The sequence below is a fragment of the Ylistrum balloti genome, unplaced genomic scaffold (genome assembly GCF_031769215.1).
Source record: "Ylistrum balloti isolate Yb309-2 unplaced genomic scaffold, AGI_CSIRO_Ybal_v1 Utg369852, whole genome shotgun sequence".
Taxonomy (NCBI): domain Eukaryota; kingdom Metazoa; phylum Mollusca; class Bivalvia; order Pectinida; family Pectinidae; genus Ylistrum; species Ylistrum balloti.
Genome location: NW_026782004.1, coordinates 1,507,223 through 1,520,563, shown reverse-complemented (window position 1 = coordinate 1,520,563; position 13,341 = coordinate 1,507,223). Strand labels below are relative to the sequence as shown.

Sequence of the window (13,341 nt, the reverse complement as noted above, 5' to 3'; positions counted from 1 at the left end):
GCGTGCTGCGGAGGGTATCTATTGACGTGTAAAGATTTTAAATACTTACAAGATGGGCTTAGTTTGATACGGTCATGTGATACTGATACTGTCTAAAGCCCCCGTCAGCTGGTCATATAATTGGTATCGATCCATAAGTCTTTGGTCCAGTGCGGCCACTGACAGGTCCGGATGCACTGCCAAGCGAAAGCGAAACTCAGTCTGTATCTGTCTCTTTGGATATAAGACCTGTCGCTCCCATAAGTCTTTACACCACCTTCAATCTTGTTTACAACTAAACATTTATGTCGGAATAAGTGTAACCTATACTACACACATAATGCTCCTTACTGCTTAAACTATTTGTATCGAATGAAGATAAGATCGGAATGATATCCTTATCAGTATACAAAACGGCGGCACGCGCCAACACCGACCTAAATGTGTGGAGCAGTATCCATAAGATCATTATAAATGATAGATATATTCCAACTTTTTTTGTTAGTCTGAAGATGGCTGGGTATCTTGTGAACTCTCTGAAATGGTTGAGTACCTGTCGTCATCTTTTCGAGAGGGCATGCCAAACACTAGTAAATTGTCAATCCTGACACGAGGTAATCACGTTTTTGTCAGCACTGGCGTTAAACGCTTTCTGTCCAAAAGACAAGTGCATGTGATGTTTAACACATGTAGTGCGATCTGGTGTCTCGTCAAAAGCCATGTTCAGTATACAACGTCCGAAACTTTTCCGCTATAATCAAAGCGTCTACCACACACAGAAAGAAACACTCGCACATCAAAGTAGACAAAATAAACCCTTTGTCAACAAATAAGTTTGTGCTATAGTAGAGAAAAAGGCGACACGTCCGACAGTAAAGGTAAAAATTCCGACTTGCGGATCAACGGCGATTTGGTGAATGTAAGACATAATTATAGAGGAGACATGACAGAATGGGTGACTTTTTTTTTTATCAAGAATGAAGATCTTTAAAAAACGTGTGGCTACTCAGAGAGAGAAGAGGGACTGATAAATAGGACTTGAAAATATACAATTTAACAGAGAAAAAATGCGACTTGATCACAAATATCTACCAACAAAATGTGTGACTCGCAGAGAGAAGAGTGATTTGTCTACAAAACAAACATGAGGCTAGTCAGAGAGAATGAGAGATTTGCCACTGCAGATGGCAACTCTGAATTACATGTATTTGTACAAAGCCCCAGTGTCAACTCTCTCTCTCTCTTGTCGTAAATAACCAACGTAAACATATCAATTTGCGAGTCTAGCCCATCGCGCGCGATAGAAATAGGAGTCTCAAAATGACCCAATTTCCACATCATCAAAGTATCCAGTTGTGGCTAATAAATCGTTTCTTGGAAATGTGATTGCTGCAAATACCTGCTGTGGAGCTGCCGTAATCTGTGTTTTTATTATTACAAAATGTACGGAGTGTTTCAGCCAAGTGGAATAACATACAACACTGTCGTTCTTCAAATGCTGCTGCGCATAAGTTACAGAAACAGTATCAGGAAACAGATTTCCAGAACTCTTCAAAACGCAGTCAAGACTCTTCTGTCTATTGGAGATATGTGTATCCGACATTCGTCTGTACGACACTGAGTACAAGATCTGTCTGACAGTCGTCTGTACGACAATGAGCACAAGATCTGTCCGACATTCGTCTGTACGACAATGAGTACAAGATCTGTCCGACATTCGTCTGTACGACACTGAGTACAAGATCTGTCCGACATTCGTCTGTACGCCAATGAGTACAAGATCTGTCCGACATTCGTCTGTATGATACTGAGTACAAGATCTGTCCGACATTCGTCTGTACGACAATGAGTACAAGATCTGTCCGGGAGTCATCTGTACGACAAAGAGTACAAGATCTGTCCGGGAGTCATCTGTATGACACTGAGTACAAGATCTGTCTGACAGTCGTCTGTACGACACTGAGTACAAGATCTGTCCGACATTCGTCTGTACGACAATGAGTACAAGATCTGTCCGACATTCGTCTGTACGCCAATGAGTACAAGATCTGTCCGACATTCGTCTGTATGATACTGAGTACAAGATCTGTCCGACATTCGTCTGTACGCCAATGAGTACAAGATCTGTCCGACAGTCGTCTGTACGACACTGAGTACAAGATCTGTCCGACATTCGTCTGTACGCCAATGAGTACAAGATCTGTCCGACAGTCGTCTGTACGCCAATGAGTACAAGATCTGTCCGACATTCGTCTGTATGATACTGAGTACAAGATCTGTCCGACATTCGTCTGTACGACACTGAGTACAAGATCTGTCTGAGTGTCGTCTGTACGACACTGAGTACAAGATCTGTCTGACAGTCGTCTGTACGACAATGAGTGCAAGATCTGTCCGGGAGTCATCTGTATGACAATGAGTACAAGATCTGCCCGGGAGTCGTCTGTACGACACTGAGAACAAGATCTGTTCGGGAGTCATCTGTATGATACTGAGTACAAGATCTGTCCGGGAGTCGTCTGTACGACACTGAGAACAAGATCTGTCTGGGAGTCGTCTGTACAACACAGTACAAGATCCTTCCGAAATTCGTCTGTACTTTATTTTTGAGCATTATATACACCCGACAGCTGTCTTTATGAGACTTTTGACAAAACGTTTATCTACTCTCTGTAATCAATATTGTAATTTCAGAGTAAGTAATTGTGGTCCAGGTCCTATTGGTGCGTCAATATCAAACCATCTATTTGCGTCGTTCTCTGAGTAATTTTCGTCCTAAAACATCTTACAGGTACATTTACAATTATTGTATATTTCCATATCCCGCCCATACTAACAGATAACATCACGTTTTATTTGTCCGCAGTGAAACCTACAATCGTTACCCGAGGCTAATTGCTATTTCTTGGTTACCTTCTATAGTTCCTGTTCGTTTTGACAAACAGTGTTCAGAAGCAGAACTGATATTTTTAAAAAAAATAGGACAGGTATGGCTGGGAGTTGAAGAACACACATAATTGAACGGTCCAACCAGTGAGCAGACGGCGATAATGTTAAGCCGGAATATTGTCACCGACGCGCACTCGATGGGTTCCATAAAGGAGGTGGAGACAGGAAGCCCAGGACACAACGAGGATGGGGAGCCCCCTGCAATGGAGGAGAGCCGAGACATGACAGAGTGCCACAGCTTGATAAGTTAATGTCGGTTTGTTTTGCAGATTTTTCTCATTAGGATTTATCACTCTACCAAATTCACAAAGGGTCAAGAGGTGGTCACAGTGTGATGAACTGGCCAGCGATCGTACACGATGCTCTAATGAGCAAAGATTTCTGGTGGTAAGCCTCCCCTAAGGTTCCATCCACCCTATCGACGAGCAGTTTGTACAAAGGTGACCGGACATTATACATGTATATCATGTAAGGTTGTGGTCCATTCATTACAAAACAATTAAAGCCACCCCACCACAAAGTGACCGATAGCCACGTGACTATACGTGACCAGTACCTTCCGTTATTTACATCTACAACCAGCCTAAAAGACATCGGACATTATAAGCTACATATCTGTGATCATTTTATATATTCCAATGACTTTGACTATTCAAGAATAAAATATCCTATTTGACTGAAAACTTTGTTGCTACATGTACAGCTCGGTAGGATTCACTAGACAGTCTATTGTTACTTGTTTATTGTATGAGCTAATCGTATGAACACTTGTCGTTAAATCCACGTCTACAGTGTTGTGGAGACATTTACCGAGTGTCTGTATTATTCTCATGATATTTGTTCTAGATGACTGGCTCGTTTGATCATATGTTAATCTTAATCCTAACTAGGCTTCCATGCTATCTCTCCAATTATCTTTCTACATTTATTATTCATGTAAACGTTTCAAACAAGAAATGCACACTGTATTTGTCAATTTGATTTCAGTATCTTATTTACTAATAAGATTTCTCCTTGGCTAAATATAAATACCAGGGGTATATGAATGCTGGGGTAAACATACGCATACTAGTATTAGATTTTCTAGCTGTAGCACGTCTTACCAGTAACATCTATAATAGGTATGTTGTGTAGCAGCAGATCTTACAGTACTTATCATTGGAGTGACATCACACTTTCAAAATGACGTAAAGTTCGGAACTACTGTCGTTAGAGCATTGAATGACTATATATTCAAGTTTAAACGTAAATAATTTCTTACCGAAAATCCTTTAGTGAGACGAGCCTGTGTTCGACAAGACCGACACTGCCTTTAATGACCAAAATGCATCTTTTTACATGATGGACCGCAAGCAAATATTACGATGCGCGGGACACAAAGGTGGCATTGAACCGTTGACGAAACTGTATATGTAATGGCTGACAATAACAGAAAGTCAGAACAACCTATCGGAAAACATCTAAAATTTTCTCTCATTATTCAAATTTCATGTCACTTCATTCCGCGTTCTGTACCCAAATGACAAAAAGACAAAAACGGTTTGGGAAAACATCCTTCTGTGTAATGGACAGTTCTGTCGTTTTCATTATTATACAACGGGAATGTATCAGATTTGCGATGTACAAGTGACAGATTACATAGATATATTAATTGCGTGACGTTACGGTATGGTTGATATGGAGTCTACGCATTACTAACGTGGGAATTCTATAATCTTCAGTACACTTATGCGACAAAAGGATATCCAGTTTTATGGAAAGCGTCATAACAATTGAAAGGTTAATTTTTGAAATCATTGACCAGTGTCGAAGATCATAGAAACTTCAACCTCGGAATGAACATTGCTGCCTCCAATTAGACATTTAATTGATTACTAGTAGATAATGAATTGGCTAGGAGCTTGCTTGTCTATACAGTGTTTCATTTTAAACTTATGCTGCGTTTATCGCATCTACAAACACAGTGACCAGACTCTTCGCCGGGACATAGAAACTGTCTATCGCCAAGGGGATATTACACAACAGAAATTGATTTGTTGTTCCCATTTCAACATTTGTTTACTTTCTTTCCTCTCTCATATATTTACACAGGTACACATCAATAAACATATCTCCTTAGCTGTGGGAAGAATGTTCACGATTAACGCTGAACAAAAACAACAACAATTACCACTGCCTCTGTTGCCAGACAGCCCTCTATATAGCAGATGTCGACACAAGGGGTTCGTGTATCGGTAATAAAGCAACGTCTCCTCTTCGCAAATATGGCTCATCGTTGATCCAGCTTTCTTGGTGACTACAGTCAGCAATAAACTCAATGGAATGAAGAAAGATTTAAACATAAAAAAATTCCATCAAACAACGATCAAACGCGATAGCTTGTAATATCCTAGTGTCTTTAAGACAATAGCTGTAGTCAACAGCTTACATCACTTACAAAGGTTAAAACATCAAACACGTAAACCCTGACAGGTAAATCTAATTACTGATATGTGTGCCTTCTTCGTATCGTCTATACGCTTGTATTATTCATGTAATTTGTATCTGCTCTGTCAAATGAAATAAATCACTCCGTGTTCACGGAAGGCCATCGTCGGTAGCGCGCCGGGCTTGGAGTTAATCTCGATTTCTCTCATACCTGGCATATGTAGGCACGTGCTGCAGATCACATCTTTAATTGCAATCGATCATGCATTTGAATTAAAGTTTAAAATACATGGTGGATATCAGTGACGCTCTCTGACTGATGATTTTCTAATTGGTGGAGTCTATGGTGGCAACAACAACATTTGACGTCATCAAAACAAACCACTTGCTCCAAAACGTCAAGACATCCTTGCCAACTTCACTCAAACTTAAACAATAAACCTTGACATTGTAAAAGTGACCACGCACAACAGTTAAACCTGACCACAGACAACACTGATACCTGTACAGAGGTCAGACTGACCACAGACAACACTGATACCTGTACAGAGGTCAGACTGACTACAGACAACACTGATACCTGTACAGAGGTCAGACTGACCACAGACAACACTGATACCTGTATAGAAGTAAGACTGACCACTGACAACACTGATACCTGTATAGAAGTAAGACTGACCACAGACAGCACTGATACCTGTACAGAGGTCAGACTGACCACAGACAACACTGATACCTGTACAGAGGTCAGACTGACCGCAGACGACACTGATACCTGTATCGAGGTAATACTGACCACAGACAGCACTGATACCTGTACAGAGGTCAGACTGACCACAGACAACACTGGTACCTGTACAGAGGTCAGACTGACCACAGACGACACTGATACCTGTATAGAGGTCAGACTGACCACAGGCGACACTGATACCTGTATAGATGTAAGACTGACCACAGACAGCACTGATACCTGTATCGAGGTAAGACTACACATGTATTGCTAGTATTAATATTGATAATTTACTCTTTATTACTATCAAGGAAGGTATAAACATCTGTATCGGCTTACAGATCCCAATGCCATCGTATAGATTCCGCCCTGTATGGCAATGTATGCTTTTATACTAATCCCAGCTGTCATGTTGTTTTAAAAAATATACATGTATGTTTAATTATATATAGGAATAAAACCTGTTTAGAAAATCGTTTAAACCCCTTTTTTCACTTCCCATAAACTAACCGATTTCTGTCATATTTTGATATATTACCGTGTGGTAACAGGACCAGTTATGAGCACGAAATTCGAGCCAGGAAGCAGCCATTATGAAGATGGTGATTTTTTTCTTAACATTGTTTTTTTTTTTTTTTTATCTAACTCAGCATATAACGCTATTTCCTGATTCATTGTCAACACCAGTGTTTGTACATGTTGAGAGTCCAGTACCCTAGTTTAAAACTTGTTGACGGTGGCAGTTTTGGGAATATACTTTTAAAGTTGACCTAAATCTAACTGGAATAAATATATCTTTTTGCTAATCTACCACAGAAAACTTTAACAAACATCTTCTTTGAATCGGAAACTATTCTTAATTTGGTCTGGCCGTATAAAATGACGTCATTGTATGTATAACCAAAACCGGAGGTGGCAAATGTCGAGATACTTAAGTTATGTACCAGTAGAACTGTGTTAAGTATAACTTCTAAGTCGTGACTGATGTAACAGTAGCTGTCACACAGCTGCGAGTCTTTAATTATGATACATACGACATATTACTGATTTATCTACGTATAAACAGTGATATGTACTAGATACAACATATACTATAGATATAACCGAGACTGAGGGCGAATAATAGATTCTTAGATAACGTTATATAAAAGTATTCCTGCTCGACTTAAATGAACTTGTGTCAAATAAATCGGTTAATTACCATAAAGATAACGGTTTAGAAAAACTTAACACCCAGCGCCGGAGTCACACCATACACTTCACAGACTTGGCTGCTTTAATAATATAACACGCACACACGTGTACCCATACGTTAATATGCACTTGGAAAATTACACCGGCAGCCGATCATCAGACTTCATTTTCACGAGACTGTTTGTAGACATATGCTAAAATTAAAACTACAACTTTTTGGTAAGGTTCGTTTACTTTGTATCAAGTTTCATATGTGAAACTGAATCAACCATGAACACTTACCTCGGAATGTGTATTCAGCTCAACCACCTCATTTGGGAGATTACATCTGGAAAAAAAAACCAAGAAAATATCCATTGTAAATTTGTAAATGACCAGAAGTCATACTGATAGTCACTAGTTCCGATAACATTAATAGAGTTATAAAATCGAGTGGATCCGGATTTCGGACGCGGTACACTGAGTGTGGTCACATACTGACCTTACCCCAGGACACTCGGTGTTAGACACATCTCTGATACACAGACACGCAGCTTTGTTTTACACCGGCGACATATCGTCCTAATATAAGCTGGCTCGTTATCGACGCTCACTTATTTCTAATAAGAAATCAATCACTATTATGTGAGGCGAGGTGTATGTGTCAGACCAGCACATTTGGCGGACCTGGTTTTGTCTGTAGAGACTGACCCCTGTCCACTGACGATGTGCTTTAATTAGTAGTCCCTGGTGTGCTGACAATATAATTACATGTATATCATTATTCCTAATTCTTACTCGAGTTGGTTTGTGTAAGTCTCGCGAGACATGGCTCATCTGTCGGGAGGACCCTATTGTGAAAAAGGACAATTGATTACGGTTGGTTCGTCTGATGGCTCCCTCACCGTGGGGCAGGTCCTCTAATACTACGGCAATCCACGCTAACTCCGCACAGCGCGAGCTTTGATCTGACGCCACGATCGCCTGTCCTCCTCGACAACGGAAGAAGCTAGTGTTATTCCGGGGTTTCATATCAACACTTGAAAAGATACAGCATCATACACACGGACAACGTACATTATACTGGTCATAGTAAAGGAAACAACACACAATTTATTTCATAGTAAAAAATGCAAAAATGCGCAAGGTTAAAAAGCAAACACACCATCTACAGTCACTTTGACATATGACCCGCTGATAGAAGGAAAGTACTCCCGACAAGAAAAAAGTATGTTTGATCGGTCCATTGGGACTTGTTATTGGCCAGAAAACGATGGTCAAAACCAAATGTTACAGTAACGGTCAACTTGATAAGCACTCCCGATAAGAAAGCAGTGTGTGTGGTTCGAGTTTGTTTGGGCCACTGGCATTTGCACGACTGTCTAGAAAGTGTCTGATATTCTATTTACATTAACAATGACCTTCCCATTTGACCCTTTGACCCCAAACAAGAAAGTGGTGTGTAAAAATCAGAATTTGTAGATGTATTAATTTATTGTTCAGAAAGATTTTCTCTGATTACAGTTAAACAGTCATTCGGATGTTTATGATAACTGACAGAGAAATACGGAAAGTTTGCTACGAAAAAAACACTGCCATATACTCATGTTGTTATGTATGTCTTTTATAAACATTATTGCATCTCATTATCGATGTTACTAAGACACTCATCATTCTCCCGTACCTTCGGTATGACGTCCCATTATCAGTGTAACTAGGACATGAGTTATATTCAAATGCCTTCGGTATGACGTCACATTACCAGTATAACTTGGACACTAGTCATACACCAATTCCTTTGGTATGACGTCAAATTATCAGTTTACCAAGGAAACCTGTCTTTACTCCGTGCATTCGGTATGACGTTACATTACTTTTGTAACCAGGAAACCCGTCTTACCCCCGTGGGTATGGTATGACGTTAGGTTATTAGAGTAAGCAATCTCGACCAGTGTTGTCGTTCCTTACATTTCTCATTATAACACCTCTGCACGGTACATGGACAATCAAATTCGACCTCTAGGTCATACTGCTCGTATTGATTTTGTAACAGGATGGACGTGGCGCGCATGTGGAAAAGTTACTTGGCCGCAAAGGTTTGTTGATCAGGAATATAATTCAGCAATGATAAACAGGGGACACTTATCAATGCAATTATCATATCGCCACTTGAAAACGTATTCCAGGAAATAGTAGCGAAATGTCAACAGGGAATTTAATTGTCCGTCGAATACTTAAATCACCAAGATTTTAGAGGAAACCATTCATTTAACATTCAATAAAAGCATTTCATAATTTACATTTATAAGATTACTTGACAATGTGATTTCAGATTTTGTAAACACCATACCAGATGCAAAGCCACGCGGAAAATAAAAAAATAAAAGTAGACACAGCTGATGTATTCCCAACTGGTGACACATATTTCCACCAAAACAATCTGATGTAATAATTCAATCAAAAGAAACTAATCATGACACGAATGCAAAATAAAATAGCCGTTGAATGAAAAACTAGACGATGGAAAGTGTTAAAAGAAGACTTAATTACATGTACTTCAAGTACAAACAGAAGTGTTATTGGGAGGTACCAGAATGCACTCTGTATAATGTGAACAGAAGACTCGCGATACGGTTATATTGTTTACGGTATGATGGTCAGAGTTAGGCGGTCGGGATATTTAAACATACTCCCCACCTACGGTATGACGGTCAGAGTTAGGCGGCCGGGAGATTTAAACATACTCCCCGCCTACGGTATGATGGTCAGAGTTAGGCGGCCGGGAGATTTAAACATACTCCCCACCTACGGTATGATTGTCAGAGTTAGGCGGCCGGGAGATTTAAACATACTCCCCGCCTACGGTATGATGGTCAGAGTTAGGCGGCCGGGAGATTTAAACATACTCCCCACCTACGGTATGATTGTCAGAGTTAGGCGGCCGGGAGATTTAAACATACTCCCCGCGTACGGTATGACGGTCAGAGTTACGCGGCCGGGAGATTTAAACATACTCCCCACCTACGGTATGATTGTCAGAGTTAGGCGGCCGGGAGATCTTAACATACTCCCCGCGTACGGTATGACGGTCAGAGTTAGGCGGCCGGGAGATTTAAACATACTCCCCACCTACGGTATGACGGTCAGAGTTAGGCGGCCGGGAGATTTTAACATACTCCCCGCGTACGGTATGACGGTCAAAGTTACGCGGCCGGGAGATTTAAATATACTCCCCGCGTACGGTATGACGGTCAGAGTTAGGCGGCCGAGAGATTTAAACATACTCCCCGCGTACGGTATGATTGTCAGAGTTAGGCGGCCGGGAGATTTAAACATACTCCCCGCGTACGGTATGACGGTCAGAGTTAGGCGGGCGGGAGATTTAAACATACTCCCGCCTACGGTATGATGGTCAGAGTTAGGCGGCCGGGAGATTTAAACATACTCCCCACCTACGGTATGATTGTCAGAGTTAGGCGGCCGGGAGATTTAAACATACTCCCCGCGTACGGTATGACGGTCAGAGTTAGGCGGGCGGGAGATTTAAACATACTCCCCGCCTACGGTATGATGGTCAGAGTTAGGCGGCCGGGAGATTTAAACATACTCCCCACCTACGGTATGATGGTCAGAGTTAGGCGGCCGGGAGATTTAAACATACTCCCCACCTACGGTATGATTGTCAGAGTTAGGCGGCCGGGATATTTTAACATACTCCCCGCGTACGGTATGACGGTCAGAGTTACGCGGCCGGGAGATTTAAATATACTCCCCACCTACGGTATGATTGTCAGAGTTAGGCGGCCGGGAGATTTTAACATACTCCCCGCGTACGGTATGACGGTCAGAGTTACGCGGCCGGGAGATTTAAATATACTCCCCGCGTACGGTATGACGGTCAGAGTTAGGCGGCCGGGAGATTTAAACATACTCCCCACCGACGATGTGATGGTCAGAATTACGTGGCCGGGATATTTAAACATACTCTCCACCTACGGTATGACGGTCAGAGTTACGTGGCCGGGAGATTTTAACATACTCCCCACCTACGGTATGACGGTCAGAGTTACGTGGCCGGGAGATTTAAACATACTCTACACCTACGGTATGACGGTCAGAGTTACGTGGCCGGGAGATTTAAACATACTCCCCGCCTATGGAATGACAGTCAGAGTTACGTGACCGGGAGATTTAAACATACTCCTCACCGACGATATGACGGTCAGAGTGTCCTATCAGAGGTTGGCAGATATACCTCCTGATATTGTCAAAGTAATGTTGTCGGGAGATCTGATACAAACTCCCCGCCTACGGTATGACGTCCCCCTTTCAGAGAGTGGCTGAGAGAACACATCCTATAGTTACAGTAACGCAGCCGGGATATCTGAAACATACGTCTCTATAGCAATGTGTGATCGAGAGACCACGTCCTATTGGCATCGTAATGCAGTCGGGAGATCTGAAACATTCGTCCCTATAGCAATGTGTGATCGACAGACCACGTCCTATTGGTACCGTAATGCAGTCGGGAGATTTGAAACATATTCCACATCTACATTCCGACGTCCTTTCATCAGAGTTTTTGACCGCGAAGGACCATGAGCACTGTCACAGCAACGTGACAGCGAAATCTGCCTTACTCCCTTTGTTTAATGTGACGTCGAATATTACTCAACATATATGCTTGGTAGCACCGTCTCGTTCTAAACCTGTGGCACAGACGTAAACCAAAAACAAACATCGGTCAGCAGACAGGGAATGCAGATCTAGGTCACTGCGCCTTCCAACTTTGAGAGCTTCTACCGATTAGACTTTTTATAAACGAATACATTCACGAGAGAATGTAAATGATATCTCTAGCGATCTTAATGCACCGAGTAAGAACATCACGGCAAACTCAACTTTTTATTGCAGGAATATTCACTCTCCTATCAAGTTTGTCATTACGCTGCGGGTCAAATTGCTTGTCATCTTTTTCTCATTTGTTAAAAGACTGACGCAAACGTCTTGGCGATCCCGACGAAGGTTCGTGAACGTTTAGTCTGTGTCACCGGAAGGCGACTGATGAGTCCAATGTTAATTAACGTCATACCTACAACAGCAAGACGACTCGGAAAGCAGGTGTTATCGCAGTGATGGGCTAACACTTATTGATATTGGTCTGCGGGGCACAAACCGAAATAAATGACTTTTAGGGTGACATTGTAATTTAAGATGCATCAGGAGTTTGATTTTTCCAATCAGATGCTACACAAGAATGCAACCCAAATGTGATGGGTATGGCGGCGTTCACGCCGTGTTACACAATCAATGGCAGAAAGTCACTCAATCTAATTGTACTGAAATGATGACTCAAGTACTTGGTCACATTTCTTCAGGCCAAACACAACAAAAAATAAATTCGAATTAATCAACCTACACGAAGATATCCTTTTCTCAAAGATCTTGATTGAGGTATACATACGAAGTTATATAGATGTGGTCCCAGAAAAATAGTAAAGCGATTTCGCATATTTGGTCAGTGAATTGTGATATTGTCTGGGAATGACCAGGACGACCTTCTGTTGTCGAGGTGTGTATTGTCTGGGAATGACCAGGACGACTTTCAGTTGTCGAGGTGTGTATTGTCTGGGAATGACCAGGACGACTTTCTGTTGTCGAGGTGTGTATTGACTGGGAATGACCAGGACGACTTTCTGTTGTCGAGGTGTGTATTGACTGGGAATGACCAGGACGACCTTCTGTTGTCGAGGTGTGTATTGACTGGAAATGACCAGGACGACCTTCCGTTGTCGAGGTGTGTATTGACTGGGAATGACCAGGACGACCTTCAGTTGTCGAGGTGTGTATTGACTGGGAATGACCAGGACGACCTTCTGTTGTCGAGGTGTGTATTGTCTGGGAATGACCAGGACGACCTTCTGTTGTCGAGGTGTGTATTGTCTGGGAATGACCAGGACGACCTTCTGTTGTCGAGGTGTGTATTGTCTGGGAATGACCAGGACGACCTTCTGTTGTCGAGGTGTGTATTGTCTGGGAATGACCAGGACGACCTTCTGTTGTCGAGGTGTGTATTGTCTGGG

The 13,341-nt window shown here is 41.9% G+C and overlaps 1 protein-coding gene across 2 annotated transcripts in view; it reads right to left on the bottom strand.

Moving 5' to 3' along the window:
• Positions 1-13,341, bottom strand: part of LOC132545683 (FMRFamide receptor-like) — a 48,748-nt gene that overhangs the window by 18,673 nt on the left and 16,734 nt on the right. Inside the window, exons 1-2 of one of the 2 annotated variants that reach the window (XM_060209372.1) lie at positions 8,057-8,075; positions 7,562-7,607 (exon numbers count right to left, since the gene is read on the bottom strand). The gene's annotated coding sequence lies outside the window, so the exon portion shown is untranslated. Of the gene's footprint in view, positions 1-7,561; positions 7,608-8,056; positions 8,076-13,341 lie in introns of those variants that run through there. The other variant, XM_060209373.1, reaches the window with a different exon arrangement.